We start from the raw sequence: 6764 nt of genomic DNA, 5'->3' as shown, positions 1-6764 counted from the left end.
ATTCATCATGCAACATTCGCCACTGTTGAGACACATCAAATGGAATGCAAAATGAATCTCATTATAAATAAAAGTGGAAATATCATAAAAGGTTGTATACTCTTAGTAATGAACCCGTATTTTCACTTCATGACGTTAATGAGCATTAAACACATAGTAGTGTCTTATATAACTATATATATACCTTGGGGACCTATGCTCTTTTCAAATTGTCTTCGCATGTTCTGTGGGCAGTTAACTGGTATACTGAAAATTATGAAATATTCGCATCAAAAGTTGGAAATTCTATTACATTATTTACAGTTTACAGTTTTAATGATTCATTTACAATGGATCAAAGAAAATAAACCCTTCCCTATACTAGGTGACCTGTTGTCTGCTGTGGAGTTTTTATATTTTTGGAGTAAAACATTTTTACTTTTTAATTTTATTAATGTACACTAATATATTATTAATTAACCTGGACACACTATTAATATTCAAATTAACTATAAGAGCATTTATATTTTAATTAAAATTTGCATGATTGACACAATAGTGTAATAACTTTACTGGACTGTAGCTTAAAAAATTTAGTAAAAAAATTACCAAAGAATAAAATGTTTTTTAACATCCAAAATTTCTAGAAGGCATAGTATGGTCCATAAAAAACTTTAAAGTTCACATCTGTATAGGAAATTTTAAATTTACAAAGTTATATTTTTCATTATTGATAAAAGTTGATAGTCTTTTGAGATACGAATAATTGCACAGATGAAATGAACTTCCTCTGTAAATAAACGAGGAAATCATTTGTTTCACTGCCTGCCCTTAATATTTATTTCAATTGCCACGATACACATGTATTAGTCTTTGGTGTTATTTATAAATACATATGAAGTAATTGTAGGACTGAGGAATCGTAAGAAACCAAAAACAGTAATATTTCTACAGAACATGAAGAACTCGTATCTTCACTTAAAATCCACATAATATTCCAAAATTATTTTTCCCTTTAGCTTCCTGAGCTTCTTAATATTCTTTTTTAGTAGTGGCCATGGTGCCTCAGCATTACACATTGTACAAATAAAATTAATTAACCTTCACGTTATCAATTCTACGGATTAAACACCAGCTACGTTTCAATAATACCCTTTTACAAATTACAGATTTGATAGATTTGACCTTGAAGTATCTAAGCTGTGTGAATAGGTACCACATTAATTAATAATGACTGTTACTTACTGTTGCACCTATTGACCTACGTGCTTGATTAGGACTGTGAAACGCACAGTTTCAATAACGTCAACTTCCTATGTAAGAAAATATATACATTGCAGCGGTCTACCAATCGAGCAGTAATAGAGTTAGTATTTGCGTAAATAATAATACATATTTTGAGTACCTGTAATAATTGAAATATAAAGGCACATTGTACCTTTAATTTTTAATATTACTGAGATAACTTAAAACTGTGCTATCTGGTTATTTATGTCACGAGAGTAGGATAACTTTGTCGTATCTTATGGTACCCTACCTTGCAAGAGATACTAACTTGGAAATGCGTTGGCAATTTTTTTCGAGTCTCTATAATATCCATTTATGACACTCGAGCTTTGAATATCTAGTTCTAAAATCCTTTTAATGCAAGATTTCCATGTTTTCCTCTGTGGGCCGTCCCCCCATGGTTGGCATGTCATGGTAATAGCAAGAAAAAATAGTTTACATAGCCATATGACACTGTGCAAAGTTTATATATGTTATATCCTATGGGTTTTAAAATATTAAGCCGTACCCATACTTTTCAAACACCCTGTATATATAAGTATATATATAATTGCAACACGTAATTTAAATAAACATTGAATCACAAAAAGTACTTGCTCCGCCGGGAGTCGAACCCGGTAATAAGGCTATTGCCATTTATACAAATTTAACGTAAATAAAAGTCATTTGACAGGTATTTGGTCTTCCGATCATATGTTACGTTGCTTGTTTAAACGCACATGTGATAGACACGGCCAAATACAAAATAATTGAATCGGAAAAAGTAAGCGCTCTGTGGTGTAATTGTAGTACATTCACCCGGCAAGTGAGAGATCCGGGTTCGACTTCCGGCGGAGCAAGTACTTTTAGTGATTCAATGTTTATTGAAATTAAATAAGGCTATTGCCATTTATACAATTTAACGTAAATAACTGTAATACGTAGATATATATATATATATATATATATATATATATGTGTGTGTGTGTGTGTGGTGTGTGTGTGTGTGTGTGTGTGTGTGTGTGTGTGTGTTTGTGTGTGTGTAAATGTATTTACGACGACAAGGATTACTCGACAAATATGGTTATCAACCACACATAAGTTCTAATTAGGTCAACTGAAACTCTAGCATTCACTAACTATAAAGTCAAACATTGTGAGTATTGTCCTACATAACTGTATGTGCGCCACACAATGTTTGTCTGCTAACCATGGAAAGTTCCTTTGTATACTCCACATTTATGAGTTATTTTACTACTAAATTACGCTTATGAAACACATTTCATCACCTTAAGGCAATTAACACTATAAAGTCAAGCACTGTTCGCAGAGTGTCAACCTAGATATCTAATACAAAGGTTGCCATGAATCGGAATATATAAATGGCTAGTAATCATACACCTTGTCTGTTACTTGCTTGAAGCGTTTCATTATGTTAGTTACTGAACAAGCAAAGGTTTTATAGATTAATTTTGTAATATTAATTTTCAATATAGCTTACAATTATGCACCCTTTTCAAAAGTTTCCTTTATATGATCATGTTAGATCAAGGTATACATAACTATGTAGTGTGTTCCAAACTTTTTTCATTATATACTTCACCTTTGTGACTGATTTGTGGTTTTTAAAACATATATTAAACCACTTTAAGGCAACAAAAGCTCTAATAATATAAAATCAAATCTGTTCGGAGAGTTTTTACCTAAATGCCTATCACAAAGATAACCAGCAATCGGAATTTATCGCTAGTATCACACCTTGTCTTTTACTTGCTTGCGGCGTCCAATTATGTAAGTTACTAATCAAGCAAAGCTTTCATACGAGTTATTTTGCAATATACATTTTCGCTCAATATTAAAATGGTATTAGTTTTTTAAACGTATCCTTTACGTAATCATGTTGGAACCATGTTTATATAGTTCATAGTAGATTTGTGTGAAGCAGATACACACCAATCTGTTTCAAGTGGATTTACCTCAAAATTGCCTCGTATTTCATTTTGAATTACAGTAATGGTGGTTTCTAAATGTATGACCTTCAAGGGAAAAGAAGAGGTGGGGGGGGGGCAACTCAAAACTTTCAAATATCACTTACAGTCGTGTAACATAACATCATTTTAAATGTCTTCGTTATTCGATAAAAATACACTTAAAGAATTACAATCACACCACTCTACAAGAAATGGCAGCACCAAACTTATAATGTTTAAAAGTAAGTTGTACTTGTAAGTAAGTACTTGTTTATTATTTTAGTTATGTGAAATATGTTTGTAGCACTCTTACCAGCTACTAAGGGGTGTAGTAGTAATGATAGTTTTAACATTTTTGACTCAGAGGAAAAAGTGGTGGAGGTAAATTGAATGTTTTTAAAATAACTTACATTCTTGTAACTTTAATTACTTCATTAACTTAATTAACTTTAACTTACATTCTTCTTCTTTTAAAGGTCTTGGTTATTCAATAAATAGTCCACTTAAAGAATTGAAATTGGACCGCTATAAAGGAAATGGCAGGCCCAATCGTTATTGTCATCCATAATGTAGATACTAATACCCTATTTAACAGGTAATGAAAAATCATTTAAGCCAAAACAGCTCGAAACGTATAATGTTGAACAGTAATTAGCATCAATTGTATATCTTCCTGAAATCTTTCAGAATATGAAGTGAAAGGCTACAAGTCAAGAACAGTTACTTTAACACAGAGAGAACCTTCTTGTAGAAGATACATTTTCAACTCATTTATTTTGTTATGCCTTTTACATGCACAATTGTTTTAAAACGAAAAAAAAACTGGTAAGATTAATGAATATTTATGTATAAATTATTTATATGTAAATAATTTTAGTAAACATTAAATTGCAAGAGGTGATCACTTTCATACCTCAAATTAAGTGTCCAAATTGCTCTCCGAGGACCTCCCTGCTCCAATAAATAAGCTCAGCTGTCCAACAATGCTCAGCTATTTGTATATTTATCTATATTCTGCCAACATAACTAAGCTGTCCATAAATGCTTAGCTGTTTATAATATCCATGTCGAATCTGTCAACATCGAGTTTTCTTTAGAGTGGTCCGTTTTCAATTCTTTAAGTGTTTTTTTTTTTTTACTGACTAACAAAGACCGTTAAAATTATATGCTACAAAACTATAAGTGCTATTTGAAAATTTTGGGTAGCCGGCCACCCCCCCCCTTGATCCCTGAGAGTCAAACATGTGACCCTATTACTATTAGTGAAGCCCTTTGTAGCTAGCAAGATACCACAAACAGCAACAAACAGATTTTATATATTTAAATAACAGAAAAATTAAGAGGGTGTACAACTTACTTTTCAATAACCCTGTATAGGAAGTAATTAATCGCATACAACTAGACTTGAGCATTTTATTCCTTGCATTTACGATTACAAAACTGATCTTCTTGCCAACTGTTGATTAACCATCACATCATTGGTTTTATCACCAATACCCTACACAGATGTGGGGATGAGGGTGTGTGTTGAGTCAAAATTACTACTTTATGTGTGGGGAATTGTGCTATAGCGAAATTCTGATGGTGTAAGTCTTCTATCTGATGCTAGTTCGTAGTTGTCCAGAAGCATGCGAAAGATTGTGCATCTATAGAGTGGTCAGTGGCATAAGAAACAGCATTCACTATTAGTGATTACGTTTGGCCTCTTTTTACATCTTGCTTCGAGTGAGGCGTATATCCCGAATTTTTGTTGGTTGGAATTTAGTGTCAGTGAGTGAATTCTTTCCTTCTGAATTCAGACAATCACTCAATTTAATAATGTCCTTTAGGGTTTTTAAATAGTAGTAATATGTGTAAAGCTTGGAAAAAATAATACAATTACATCGCAACACTCATTGTATTTAGGTAAAGGAAAATGGTAAGCCTGTCCATATACTCATTAAAAATTCATGAGGTTTGAAAGCTGAGTTCATACAAAAAAAACCACATTCTCTCAATATAAATTATAATAAAAAATTGCATAGAACTGGAAAAGTATTTCATTAATAAATAACAATCAGAGTTTTAAAATCTTCAGACACAAATAATTTGTTTCAATCGAGTTTTCAGCTGATTTAATGTCCATTGTTAAGGTTTGAAGATCCGTTTGTGTGGTTAAGTAATGGAAATAAAAGTATTTTTTGGTACTTTACAGGATTGCATAGAGGTATACAGTCAATAATTTGAGTATTATTGTATTTTTTCATTTTCTGTATTTATTATACTTTTAACATTTTCCAATTTTATGACATGTAAGTGAACTGTGGAAAATTACAGGCATTGCGGTCTAATGAATAACCAAATGAAGGTTCTAAATCACGGAAAAAACAAAGAATATAATACTAATACAAAGTATGAATATATAAATCAATGAATTTATATATATAAATATTAATACCATCACGGATTTATAATTAATTAATAACTTTATGCTATTATATTCAAGTCTCTTTTCGTTGCTCGCATTCACCATCAAATAAAAAATGACGCATTCAAATACGCAATATTGTTTTCCTAAATAGAATAAATAGAAATGTCACTATGTCCTATTTATAGATTTAATCGATTACAAGCACTCAGTAAAACTCGTTCGATTTGAGAATTTCAGAGAGTATCAAATACCTGAAGTAAATGTTAATAATCGACGCCCAGTAATAGAAAATTTTTCACTGTTAACACAAACCAATAGTAAAAGTAATTAAAAATGTTGTAGAGTAAGATTTATATGAGCTTTCTACAGGTTTTAGTTATTGAAAATTTCAGTGGAGCATGTTAAAAGTTTTTATGGTTATATATTACTTACAATAGCAATGTTCTTGAGGGGGAACTTTACCATTATGTTTTATATGTTTCATTAAAACATTAAAATAATATATCAGTCTAAAGCCTTTACATAAATTTTTTGAAACATATCATAAACAACCTAGCATTATTATTATTTTACATTATATACCTTGTATATTCTGTCAACATTTTATATTATATATCCAAACATTTAACGTTTTAATAAATGCTAATGAGGGCTCCTTTACAAAGCTAGTAAAATGGTGCTCACAGGTATTCTTCATTTATACATTTTAATAAACTACATTTACAGCAGGAAAGTAATTTCTAAATGTCATTCATACTCCTACATTAGTTTACAGCACTCGAGGAATGCTTACACGGAAATATCGCGGGTTATATTTAAAATCTTAATTATATCATAAAAAGTATATTACTTCCCAAGATCGTAAACTGTGACAGTTTAATGTAACTTGTTCTACCTTGTTACATCTACATCATCAAGTTAAATGCATCATACCTTTTCTCATAATATTTTCAGATGTATCTCCCGTAATACCAAAAGTTCACTCACGGATTTCACAATTATTATGAGTATAGTGCGACCTCATCCATGATAAAATCTGGCTGAGTGCGTTATTACCTTTACTTACCTGTCACGCTACTGCAATAGGATCCTGTTTCTACGTCCTTTGTAAATAATACTTCCCGTATATTTTTCTGTAC

The sequence above is a fragment of the Homalodisca vitripennis genome, unplaced genomic scaffold (genome assembly GCF_021130785.1).
Source record: "Homalodisca vitripennis isolate AUS2020 unplaced genomic scaffold, UT_GWSS_2.1 ScUCBcl_344;HRSCAF=2137, whole genome shotgun sequence".
Lineage (NCBI taxonomy): Eukaryota > Metazoa > Arthropoda > Insecta > Hemiptera > Cicadellidae > Homalodisca > Homalodisca vitripennis.
This window is presented reverse-complemented; position numbering follows the sequence as displayed.